At 51.3% G+C, this 13,709-nt stretch overlaps 1 protein-coding gene across 1 annotated transcript in view; it reads left to right on the forward strand.

Moving 5' to 3' along the window:
- GLB1L2 (galactosidase beta 1 like 2) overlaps positions 1-13,709 on the forward strand; it is a 949,835-nt gene that overhangs the window by 364,458 nt on the left and 571,668 nt on the right. The window lies entirely within an intron of this gene.

The following is a 13,709-nucleotide window of genomic DNA, read 5'->3' on the forward strand; positions in this document are numbered from 1 at the left end:
AGGTATTTGTAGCTGTTAACCTCCTCTAAGTTAGGGGGCGCGGCCAGGCCAAGCACCAAGATGGCCGCTCGACCTTAAAGCACCAGAGTGTCCGCCATATAGCTTCTCATCGCTCCACCGGCGTCCTTGCAGCTCTAGCTGGGAGAGGTGATGTTTTCCATGAATCACGGCGCGGCTTGGACTGCTCGGAGGACGGCTAAACATTGTGTGCGAGAAGCCGCCGCAAGGACTGCCTGCGGCCTGACATGGCCTTCGGAGGCCCCTCGACGACATGGGTCGTGGGTGAGCATGAGGGTGGGGCCGTAGGCGTGCAGGGCTTCGGCGCTGGAATCGAGTTCAGGGATTACTGATGGCCCTCGCACCCGCGTGGAATGAGGAACTCCCCACGGCGGCCCAGACACATGCCTTGTGCTACATCCCGACAACGGGCTGTGGTGGCGAGTGCTTATAACAAGATTTAACGCTGCCTCCCTTTTGTTTTGACCTTGCCTCATGCTCCGCCTGGGCCGGGGGCACGGTACAGTGGTATGGCACTGCACGACTGGCAGTGAGTGGCATTCATTCTGCCTGATGTGATCTGTGGGAGCTGTTGAAACTCACACCTTGGGAACTAATTGAAGTGCTTTGGACGGCTGCACATTGGCGAGTACCTTGGCTGTTCACTACTTCTGAGGCCTAGCACCGCTACATTCTCTAGCTCGCCATACTCTCCTGGTTGCTTGCTCCTGGTGCCAGTGAGCCGAGGTGGTCCTATAGATTTTTTTTCAGAGGGTCTGAAGTCTGAAGGCTGGCAGCCACTGGTGGTGCTGCATTGTCAGGCTCCCCGCCCCATTTCCTACGATACATTGCCATTCCACCACACGATGGGGCGCAGTGATCCCAAACAGCACCAGCTCTCTTTTGACGCAGCTAAAACCCCTCGAGTAGAGTGATGATCCACCTGGAGCAGGGGCCACTCCCTCTAGATGGGGCCGCAGCCATAATGGCAGAACTACGAGCCGGCTTTAAATAGATTGATGCACATTTTGAAACAGCCGGCCCGATTGAAAGGCATGCATGGCTGTATTGAACAACATGAGACCCGCATAGATGCCGCTGAACAGCAACTGTCAGACATAGAGATTGCCCAGCCTGCTATCATGAAGAGACTTGAATGTGTTGAACGTCTTCTTAAGGTGGTTGCCTCCAAGGCGGAAGATTTGGTGGCGTGTTCGCGCTGGAATAATATTTGTATAGCCCGTGTTGCAGAATATACCAATACTGGCCCCATGAATACCTATGTTGAGCGGCTCCTTGTGGATCTACTTGGCAGAGAGGCTTTTTCTTCAACCTTCGCGGTGGAGCGAACCCATTGATCACTTGCCCTGAGACCGGCACCTGGCACACCTCCGCGATTGATAATTGCCAAGCAAATTTTGTTGTAAAGGTAGGTATATGAAAAGCACATACGTTATAAAAAAATATAGGCAATCCACGTCGTTGTGAGGAAACAGAGGTTCTTCCGTTTCCTCACAACGACATGCACTGCCCTTCAGACCACAGGAACAAGGAACCATAAGGAGATAGAGGATGCACGAGGAGAGACAGGTAAGTGTGATTGGGCCTGGGATGGGGGTTACTATTGTAGGGTATAAGGGGGTCAGAGGAGGGTTTGTGCAGGGATATTGTTGTAGGGTTTAGGGTAGAGAGAGGACTGGGGTCGGGGGAGGGTCGTGCAAGGGTAGTGCATTAGGATTTAGGGTAGGGAGATGACTGGGGTCGGGCGAAGGGTCGTGCAGAGGTAGTGTTTTAGGGTAGGGTCGGGGACGTCGTGCGGGGTAGTGTTTTAGGATAGAGAGACGACTTGGGTCGGGGAGGATCTTGCAGTGTTGGTGTTTTAAGGTTTAGGGTAGGGTCGGGGGTCGTGCAGGGTAGTGTTTTAGGGTAGGGAGAGGACTGGTCATCAGGGGGAGGGTCGTGCAGGGGTAGTGTTTTAGGGTTTAGTGTAGGGTTGGGGGTCATGCATGGTAGTGTTTTAGAGTAGGGAGAGGACTGGGGGTTGGGGGGAGGGTTGTGCAAGAGTACTGATTTAGGGTTTAGGTTAGGGCAGGGCAGGGTTGTGTAACTTACCTTAGACACTTTTATTAAGTATATCCCTTTAGCACGCATGCCTTTGCGTTGTAATGGCATTTGTGGTAAAGGCATATACGTGGTAAAAGAATGCGTTGTAATGGTAAGTCGTTGTAGGGGGGCTCGCATAGTAATACCCGCGTTGTAATGGCACGCATTGTATTAGTATGCGTAGTACTGTCAAACAGTATTTATATAGGGCATTGATCACGCTGTTGGCCATGCATGTGCATATCCTGCACATCCCCGCAGGTACACACATCTCTCTGCTACTTAGATGACCCCATCGGTTGAAGAATCCGGGGCACTACCATTGAAATTTATTACATGGAATATTAGAGGACTCTCCAACCCACGAAAAGGGCGACAGGTCTTGTTCTACCTTGCCAGGCAGTCTGTCAAAGTGGCATTTTTACAGGAAACCAATTGGCCCACACTCTACAAATCGATTTGCATCACATTGGGATGACAATCATTTTTTTGCTATTTATAATACCTTCTCTAGGGGGGTATGTATCTTGGCCCACATATCAGTTCCTTTCAGGGTATGGAGGTGGTCACTGATCCCTATGGTCATTACCTCTTGGTTGCTGACGCAATGGGGGCTGAGACCCTCCTACTGGTGAGTGTGTATGCTCCAAATGTAGACTTACCTGAGTTCTTCCCTAGCATATCTACACACATATCTCAGCTATCAGCAGACACTATACTAATGGGGGGGTGTGTGTGATTTTAACCTTACACTTGACCCATCGTCCAACATGACAGGTACTGGATACTAACCCCCATTAAGTGTGGGCACTCACTTCCCTTTTGCAGACCTTCCTCCTTTGCGGATTCTTGTCAGGCCCCAAATCCCATCAATAGGGAATATTCCTTTTATTCAGCTCCTTACGGACCCTGGTTGCGTATAGACCATTGGCAGCTTTCTCCCAAGCTTATGCTAGCTGTTACCGCGGTTGAACGCGTCTCGTGCACGCTATCAGACCACTCACCAGTATTTCTAACCTGTTGCATCCCCAGTATTGTGCACCTCTGCACTCCCTGGTGCTTCCCGCTGGGGCGCTACTCGATGACGTGTTTCGTAGCAAGGTCAGAGATTCCATAGTGGAGTATTTTCAATTAAATGCTGGTACAGTGGCGTGTCAGGCTACCCTTTGGGAAGCTTTTAAAGCGTACATCAGAGGAAACTGTATCGCTAAACAGGCTGGAGTGCTTCGCTCCATTCGCCAGGAACTTGAGACGACGCTTCATGAAATCGACGCACAGACTAGACGTGCGACACTCCGCTCGGACTTTCAGGATCTCACGGCAGGAGAGGTGAATAATATTGGCAAATATGCACGGGCTCGGGTATACGGAGAGGGCAAGAGACACAGTCGGACGCCAGCCTGACTGCTTCGCCCCCAATATCAATCCCTTTCTATTACACACCTTGAACTAGACTGTGGTACATCGATCACACTCAGCGAGGACATTACTTCTGCTTTTCTCTGCTATTGCACCTCCTTATATACCTTGCAGTGCCCTCCTGTCGATAGTGCACTTACTGATTTCCTTGCTGAGGTTGCTATGGTTTGGCTTGACGAGAGGCAGCACCAGTTCCTGCCCTCACCCATTACTGCTGATGAAATCTTGTATGCCATTTATGATCTAGATGGTACCCGTGCTCTGGGCACTGATTGATTGACCTTATTGGTTCCCCATTCACTGGAAGTATATGCGGAATCCTTGGAAGGTGGATCCTCCCTCCTACAATGCGAGAGGCGGTAATTGCAATTTTGCTTAAATCTGACAAGCCTACTTATCGCTGTGCCTCCTATAGGCCCTGATCCTTGTTGAATCAAGACTCAGTTCCTCGCCACTCGCCTTTCCCTACAACTACGGACCCCCAGTTGATAGACTGTCGACACAAATTGAACGTTGGATCAAACTTCCTCTGTCGATTGCTGGTAGAATTGCCATAATCAAAATGGTAGTTTTACCCCTTTTTCTATATTTATCCCTTAATATCCCCATAGCCCTCATGATCACATTTTTTGATACACTCTGCAGTATGCTTATTAGACTGATTTAGGCTGACAGGCAGCCGCAAATCAGCTGGCAAACCTTAACTATGCCATACCAGCGCAGGGAATTTGGCACCCTGATTTTAACTTGTACTACTTGGTTGCGCAAGTGCATTTGGTGTCTTACTGGTACCACCCGGATGCCAGGCTGCAAATTCTGAAGCCAGAGTGGTCACATGCCGACCCATGCTCACTCTCCTCTACTATACCTCACGGCTTGTCTAGGACGCCGTCCGAGATACAAACAATACAAACCACATATTGGGCCTGGGTTAAGTTACGATATTTGAACCCCGACCTCTACTCCCCGCACACACCACTTCTAGATAATCCTTGGCTGCCTCCGACCACAGAAACACTCGCCGAGCAAACCCTGGCCTTGTGTGGACTACATGCTCTGGGTGACCTTTTTCATGACACCCAACTGCGCTCTGTTGCGGCTTTCACAGCGGGGCATAACGTGTCCTACATGGACAGGTTCATTCTGCATAGATTACAAAACTCTATACGTGTCGCATCCCATCTCCCCCAGAGGAACCAACAGAATTCCCCCCACTTACATTAGTTATCATTTCAATTAGTTGTGCCCATCTGGTCTCCCGACTCTATCACTTATCGTTATCACTTCGTCCAGCGGTTGGGGTGGGGGCCCGGGCAGCATGGGAGAGGGATCTAGGCTACCCCCTACCAGACCAGACTTGGCTTTATTGCTGTGAGCAAACTCAATACATCTATAGCAATCACTGGTATAAATTGTTGCATGTCAGATATCTGCACAGAGCATACGTTACGCCACACTTGTTAGCGAAAATGAACCCCACCAAACCACAGTTGCTTCAGATGTGCAATGGAACTTGCAGACTTCTCTCACTTGGCGTGGAGCTGTGCACCAATCTTGGCATACCGGGGGGAGGTTTTTCGCCATCAGCCCTGGATGATTGAATCCGAATTATGTTCCTACCCCGCTGCTGGCCCTGTTATGTGGAAAAATACAACTGGGGGGCACTACCAACCAGAATATAAGATCCTTAATTATTGCCCGGCGATGTCGCCTCTTGAACCCACAAAGAAGTTAAACTATTGAAGAGGCAGGCGCTGGAGACTGGAAGGCAGGAAACAAGGTTTTTATTCGCTCCGGAGGAGAACACAACGAAAACGGACAGAAGGTATCGTTCTGAGGTGCTCTAACTGCATCCCGGAGGCCTGGCCTCTTATACACAGGTTTATCTCTTTATTACATGTAACACATTCTCGTTGATACTTTGATGTACGGAAAGACATCCTCAGAATCCCCCCTTCCCAGCCCGTTCCCATGCAAGGCTACAGTGGAAGTCCCCGCCCCGTTCACAACAGGTGATGATCATTGCGCAGCTGGGTATTCCGCCGATTCACGGAGTGTGCGGGTTTCGATCGGATCTCGTGGGATGGGGGGGGGGCTTTGATCATCTCGGGGGTCCTTTGAGGAGGGAAGCTTCCTATTGTATGGGGAGGGGCAAGAGATTGGTATCGGCAGAGCTAGGTGTCGGCCTGGGAACGGGGAAGACAAACGGGCACACGGGGAAAAGGGGTTTGCATCAAAAGGGCCGGAGGTCATGACGGGGAAGCAGGGAGATGTCGCGCTGGGAACAGGATGAGGGCCTGGGGCAGAGCAGCGCCGAAGAGGAGTTTATGACTCAAGGCAGGTGCAAGCAGGGGGGGTTGCCAGCGAAGTTAGGAGAGAGAGAGAGAGACGCGCTGGCTCTCGGCGAGAGCAGGGAAGCCATGGTGTCCAAAAAATGGCGGCTGTTTTACGCGCACAAAAGGTTTAAGGAGAGCAAGAGGGCGCCGATAATGTTGACGGTTTTCAGCCTAACTTTTAACAGTCCTCCCTTTTCAACATATCTAGCCAACTTGCTTACTCAATGTCAATTTTCATCAAATTCCTAACTTCGGTATCATATAATGCCCTCATATGTTCGCTTCCAATGTCCACAGTTTTGGGAAAAATACAACTCGCACATAAAGAACACATAGGTGGCAAACATTGAATTCCTAAGCATAGGCCACATATTACAACTACGGGAATCAGGATAATGGTGAGCAGTCTCCAGCCCCAGTTTTTGACGGTGTCCCAGAACCAACCACCAAGCGACCATTCTTCTTGCTCTTGGTGAACTTCCGAAGAGAGTCTGTGAAGATGTTCGATGGCTTTGTACACTGAGGGTGAGTTGTCCGGTATGTATGTACAACAGCTGGCCCCAATAATGCGGCATGCTCCTCCACGGTCCGCCAGAACCACATCTAGAACGAGGCGGTTCTGAAGAGCCACCAAACGGACCGCTTGGAGCTCGGCAGTGTTGTTGGCAAAGATGCCCGCTGTGATGTTCATGGTCGTCTCGACTGCCTGAGTCAAATGTCGGATGGCACGGCTGTTTGCCATCGGGCCCCAGAGGGGGACGAGTCCTTTCATAGCATCGAGGAACTGTGCCCCTGTTGAGTCGGCTTGCTCAACGTCTTTGGCTCGTTTTTGTCTGTGGTGATTCGCTGGGGCCACATAAGTTGGAGGAAGGACGAAGGAGATGTAGCAAGTGCCCCCCCAGCCTTTGGGGAGCCAGGTGTAGGCCTTCGTGCCACAGATGAAATACATGTTTGGGGATGACACAAAGGAAGGTGGATCCGTGGAGTCCAAAGTTCTGGTAAAGCGGCAAGCGCTGTGACCCACCAGCTGTGTCCCAAGTCCTTCTACACACATGTGGCCTGTGACGTTGATGACCGTCAGGGCCACAGTCAGAGTGGCAGCCGTTCGTTTCCGCAGATAGGAGAAGGTGGGTCTGGTTGGATTGTTGAACACCTGCATTTCGATTCGTTCTTTGGCCGGAATGTCCATTTGGATTGAGTCGCTGGGGGTCAGCGGGCAGAAGTGTGTCTTTGTCTTGTTTCGCCCGGCCCCATGAGAAGAATGTGCTGCAGCTCTGCTGGAGGTGGCATTTCCCGTATAGCTCTCTTGCAGGAGGATCAGCCAGGCAAGGCAGGAGCCGTGGACGGAGAAGGGTGAAGGGATGAATGGTATTGAATGTCCAGTGGCATGGGGTAGCAACCCACAGATCCAGCAGTTGGTGGCGTTGGTGGCAAGATTGTGCTGGTGAAGTAGCTGCACGAAAGAGTTGTTCCAAAACTCCTTTCGCCTCTCTCTTAGTTGAGGAGAGAGCGAAATTAGATAATGTTCCTTCATGGTGGTAGGCTGAGCAGTGGTTAGGAATGTTTCGTGAGCAGGTGCGTGTTCTTCCATAATCCAGAGCGTAGTCATGAGGAGAAAACAGAGGAGGATTACGATGAAGAGTGCAATTGTCTTTGAGCTATGGAGTCTGTCTGTTCTCGGATTTCTGTAGTGGGTATTTCCTGTTGTCTCAGTCGGCTTCTTGTTTGGCGCTTCCATCATCTTCTTATCTGGCGCTTCCATCATCTTCGTCTTCAAGGTGCTCGGTAGTGGGCAGGACCACAGACTCAGTTTTAGCTTCTCTCCAGGTAACCCTTGGTAGTTTGGGTCACCGTTCTGAGATTCTTTAACCTAGTCCGTGGCCTACTTAGCCGAAGCTCCCTCCTTTCGACGCAGGAAATACCCTTCTCGAGATGGCACAGTGGGGTCAGGATGTTTTGAAAGTTCAAGTGTCTCTGTATCAGGGTAGCAGTTCAACGATGGTCGGTCCCGGTTCAGGAGCTCTTCTTGGGTGTTGACGGTGTCTGTCGTGGCCAGGGCTGGAGAGACCTTTTTGCAGTGATGAGCGTGCAGCCAGTGTTTCTTCCCCTCCACTCGAAGTGCGGTCCGAGTGGTGATCAGCACTTGCCAGGGGCCCGTCCACCGGGGTTCCAAACTCTTTGATCGCTGAAAGTTTCGGATCAGCACGAAGTCCCCCGGCTGGATGGCGTGACCCGGACCCCTGGAAGCATCGGGGATGGCCTGCCGCACCTGCTGATGAAGGACAGACAAAGTTTCAGTCAATTTGTACAGATAATCAGACATTAGGACATCCGGAACGTCATGAATGGACGTTGGTTTCGGGGCAGACCAGACGCTCATGGGTCGACCGAAGACAACTTCATAAGGGGTTAAGTGATGTCGGGTGGGGGTAGAGCGCATCGATAGCAATGCCAATGGGAGGGCGTCTGGCCATTTCAGGCCCGTCGTAGCCACTATTTTGGCCAGTTTAAGCTTTAGTGTGGCGTTGTGTCGTTCGACAAGCCCAGCAGATTGAGGGTGGAAGACTGCGTGGAATTTCTGTTTGATACCCAGCCCATTTAGGATGAGCTGGATAACGTTGGCTACGAAGTGGGGGCCATTATCACTCCATGAAACACGACAGAGGCCATAACGGGGGAAAAACTCCTTTAACAGGACCTTTGCAGTGGCCATAGCGGTGTTGTCACGGGTTGGATATGCTTCCACCCATTTGCTAAATGCGCACACCACGACAAGTACATATTTCAGGCCTTGGCATCTGTCTAGCTGGATGTAGTCCATCTGCAGGACTTCAAATGGGTGGTTTGGGACCCCAAATCCCCCCCGGGGTACTACAGTTCCCTTCCCGGGGTTGTGTTGCAGGCATATTAAGCATTGTTGGACCAGGCGTTTGGCGGAATCTGGGATCTTGTCATTGTGCCAAACCCTGGAGACAAGTTCGATCATGGGGGCTGATCCTATGTGGGCTGGGGAGTGTGCCATGGATAATATGGGAATCAAGTATGAATCAGGTAGCAACCATCTGTTCGTGTCTTTTGTCCGCCAGCAGCCTTCATCGTCTTTCAATCCCACCCGTGCCCATTCAGTCAATTCGTGTTGTGTGCTAGCCATTTGTATGTCTCTAATTGTGTCCTTGGCGTCAGTCCAGTTTTCTGCTTGTGACCTGGTCACGTACATACGTGTTGTCGTTCTATTTTCAGCTGTCGTTCGGGCGGTGATGTCGGCTAGTGCATTTCCCTGTCCAATAATGTCTGTCACCTTCTTGTGTGCCTGGCATTTGATAACGGCAAGTTTGTTGGGGAGGAGGACAGCTTCGATTAAGGCGGAGACTAAATCCCCGTGCAGGATGGGCGTGCCGTGTGAGGTCAAGTATCCTCTCTCCCTCCAGAGGAGCCCAAAATGGTGAACCACCCCGAAGGCATACTGGCTGTCGGTGTAAATGTTCGCCGTGGTTCCTGTTGCCAGGATGCAGGCTCTCGTCAAAGCAATCAGTTCCGCTGCCTGGGCAGATCGCTGGGTGATGCGGGCTGTTTCTACTACAGTTCGAGCCGTGGTGACTGCATAGGCAGCGGAAGTGGTACCATCGGAGAGTTTGATGCAAGAACCGTCCACCCACAACTCCCCGTCGGGGTCAGGGAAAGCTGTGTCTCTGAGATCGACCCTACTCCTGGTCTGTTCGTCCGTAAGAGTCACGCAGTTATGTACGGGGTGCACATTGGGGTCGTTCTCTGGCAAGGGTAACAGAGTTGCTGGGTTCAGTGTGGTGCATCTTTTCAGGGTGATATGGGGGGCAAGCAAGGTTAGTTCGTATCCAGTCAGTCGTGCACTCGTCAGATGTTGCGTCTTGGTTTGGTTCAGGAGGGTGTCGACTGCATGGGGTACCAGTACCGTGAGGGAATTCGAGAGTACAATCCCCTCACTCTGTCGGATAGAGACTGCAGCAGCAGCTACAGCTCGAAGGCAGGCAGGCAAGGCTCTGGCGACAGGGTCAAGAGTGGCAGAGAAGTAAGCGCACGGTCGTTGCTTAGGACCGATGGCCTGGGTCAGGACAGATAAAGCGCACCCCTCCCTTTCGTGAGTGTAAAGGGAGAAGGGCTTTCTGTAATCAGGGGTACCCAGGACAGGGGCTGAGCAAAGGGCATCTCGTAGTTCTGTGAAGGAGGTTTGACACTCAGGAGTCCAAGGGAGTGGGAAAGGGACGTCTTTGTTTAGGAGAGAGAGCAGTGGTTTTACAACGAGGCTGAAGTTTGGCAACCATTGTCGGCAGAAGGAGGTGAGGCCTAATAGGGAGCGAACCTGCTTCTGGGTTTTAGGGACAGGGGTGTCTAGAATGGTCTGGATTCGATCAGGGGTGAGTTTCCTTCCATCTTTGGACAGAAGGTGGCCTAGGTAAGTGACCTGGGGTAGGCAGAATTGCAACTTCTTCTTGGAGACCTTGTGGCCATTTTCCGCAAGGAAGTGCAAGAGTTGAATGGTGGCGGTAACCGCTAGAGGGGTGGTGTCGGCTGCCAAAAGGATGTCATCGACATATTGTACCAACACCACCCCGTCGGGTAACCGGACTTGGTCTAGTTGCCTTTTGAGGGCCTGGCTGTAGATGCTAGGGCTCTCCGTGTAGCCTTGAGGGGCTCGGCAAAACCTATATGAGCGGGATTTTAGGGTAAAGCCGAAGAGATATCGGCTGTCTGGGTGGATGGGGATGGAGAAGAATGCGTTCTTGAGGTCGATGACGGAAAAGGTGGTGGCAGTGGATGGAATCAAGGTCAGGATGGTGGTGATGTCTGAGACCACAGGGTACTGGGGTACCACCACTTTGTTGATCTCTCGGAGGTCGATGATGAAACGGTATGCTTTCTCATCTCCCTCTCCCTGCTTCTTGATAATGGGCAAGATAGGGCTGTTGCAAACGTTGCTAACCACTTCCTCTACCACTCCTGCGTCTATCAGTGACTGGATAATCATTACCAATGCCTTCTCGCCCTCTGGCGATATCCGATATTGTGGGAGTTTTGGGAGTGTTGCGTCTGGTCGGACAGTAATGTGCACTGGGTCAATTAACATACGCCCTACGTCCGAATCCGCTTTGGCCCACAGATACGGAGGTAGGGTGTCAAGCAGGGACGCGTCGACGTCGGTGATGGAAAACATGTGTCGGGGGGAACAATGTTTAAGCAGAACGGGGTTGTCGTAAAGAAACACTCGAACTCCATCTTGAGAACACCTAATCGTCGCTCGGAAGTGTTTCAGTAAGTCAAGTCCCATAATGGCGTCAGGGCTATTGGAGGAAAGCAAGAACGTGGTGTCGGTGGTGTTGTTTTCTACGTCAAAGAGAATCGGGGCAGACAAAGGGTTGGTGGAGGGCGTTCCATCGAAACCTGTCGATGTTATGAGTGAGCCAGACAAGGGTGCCCTTGGAATCAGTCGTTTAGATAACGCACTACGTGTTGCGCCAGTGTCTACCAGAAATGGAGACTTGGTACCCAGGACCTTAGCAGTGACATAAGGGCCCTGCTGGTCAACATAGAGCTCGACTGGATCCCTCCCTCGCCCTTGGCTGTCCTATGCAAAGGTGTGAGTGTCGTCATAGTCAGATTGTTGATATTGGTTCTGTCTGGGTCGATCGAACGTATTCGGTCTGCTTGATCTGTCATTAGTCGCGTCATTTGGGGGCCCTCGTTGTGGTCCCTTAGGTCTCGGTCCGTTTGCTACATCCCTGGGGTCTCTGTTCCTGATCATTTCCAGGAGAACTGGGCACTGGGATTTCCAATGGCCAGTCCCTTTGCAGAAAGCGCACTGGTCATCTCTAAGGTCTGTGCGTCCACTGTAGGGAGTCAGAGTGCGGTCCTGGGGAAATGCAGTCTTAGGGACGTTTGTCTGGTAGTTTCCCCGGTATTGGTCTCGTCCTATAGTCGCCCCTTGCAGTTTAGCAATCATCACCCTCTCTTTTAAGTCTTTCTTCTTTTTCTCTGTCGCCCTATCGTTTTCATTTTTCTGATGCTCATAATATTGGGCCATTTGGAGAATCGCTGTAGGTTTGGAGGCTGCCCAACTACTCTCGCTGGCCTGTAGTTTCTGGGAGATGTCCAATGATAGGCCCTTAACATAATTCTGGACAAACAGATGGTGTCCGGTTGCAGTGGTCATGTCCTGGCCGCTGTAATCGGAGAACACCGTTTCAAACCGGGAGAAGTATTCCGATACATCCTCCTGGGGTTTTTGGCGACAGGCTGTTACTATCGACCAGTCCACTTTCTTTTCTGGGATTAGGGTTTTTAATTTCTCTACAATTTTATCTGGGAGGTCTAGAATGGATTTCAACGGTTTTTGTCCTGGTCCCCGTTGTTTGTCCAAGTCATCGAGTTGTGACCAGGTATGTCCGAACAGCTCAAGGTGGTCGACTTTCCGGATTTGCTTCCACACATCAGCTGGTAGACATAACCCGAAGAACAAGTCGATGTCAGCCAGGGTCATGATAGTTGAACCCAGGGCTGTACCCAATTCAGTATAGAAGGCAGTGGGGTTTTTACGTAGGTCGGGTAGAGATTTCCGGAATGTCAGTATCTCTTGCCGGTCCCATGGCTGGTAGACCCAGTTGTATACTACCCTTCCCTTTGCATCTTGGTTGTTTGCATCATCGTGAGTCCCTGTACCTCGAGGGGGAACCCAGTAAGGGGCAGCCTCACGTATCGGCATCATGGTGTTAGATTGCTCGGTTGGTGGTTCGGTCACTACGGGGGCCGCGGATTTAGCTCCCGGCTTTCGTTCAGTGAGGTGGCGGAAAACCTCAAGCGTACGCGTAAGGAGGTCCGACACATCACACTCGCCCTCATCCCCGATATCGACCTTCCGGTACAGAGCCCTTAGGCTCTCGGGACCTTTGTCTCGATATCGGTCCTCGTATGTATTCAAGACATGATAACACAGTCGTACGGTAAAATGTCGTCTGTGACTCCCTGTATACGAGCTGAACATATCTGTGATGTACTCTTCATCATCCTTCCTTTCTACCAGTGTCCTTGCTATTTTGTCGATCCCCGCTCGCTCATCTTTGTCTAGCCTGTTTGTTCTTGCAAGGCCAGCCCCTCGAGTCTCATGCTCGTCTAACGTTGTCGTTGATGCGGGTTTTAATACAAGGGGTTCGGCTGGCACAGAGGCCATTGGGGCCGACGCTGCGGCGGTACCTTCGTTTGTACCTGGGGGTGGCGCGTGCTGCGCCAAGGGTCGAGAAGGGGCGTATGGAGGGGGCATGTAGATGATAGGAGGACCTAACAGCAGGTCCTCATTGGCTTGTCGTTTCGAGGGTAAATCAGGGTAGAGCATGGAGGGGGTTCTAACCGGGCACTGGCTTGGCGTTTCCCTTTCTAGTTTCTGTTTAGCTTTCTCTCTTTCCTCTATCTCCTTTTTTAGTTTCTGAGCAGCTAGGTGGGCTGCTTTTTGCAGCTCTTTTTCCAACCTACTCTCAGTTTTCTTTTTACGCTGTTCAGTTTCTTTTCGCCACATGCCGAAGCTATCAAGCATAGTGGGTGTTGTCTTGTTTTTACCTAGGGCAGTTTCTAGCATTTTTATTTTATCATCATCGAAGGATCCTATCAGGGGCCATTGACTTTCTTGACCCTGTTTTGTATATTTATGCCATAGTTTACTATAGGCAATAGCGGTCAATCCATGCTTCATGAACATGTCCTTATTAGGGGTGCCTTCCAGTGGGGCTGGATGGTCCATCTCTAATAAGCGGTCCGGGCTAAACAGGCTACTAATCAGTGGGGAGAAGACAGACATGACGGCTCGTAACGAGGGACTAAAAAGTCAGCACT

The sequence above is a fragment of the Lissotriton helveticus genome, chromosome 3_1 (assembly GCF_964261635.1).
Source record: "Lissotriton helveticus chromosome 3_1, aLisHel1.1, whole genome shotgun sequence".
Taxonomy (NCBI): domain Eukaryota; kingdom Metazoa; phylum Chordata; class Amphibia; order Caudata; family Salamandridae; genus Lissotriton; species Lissotriton helveticus.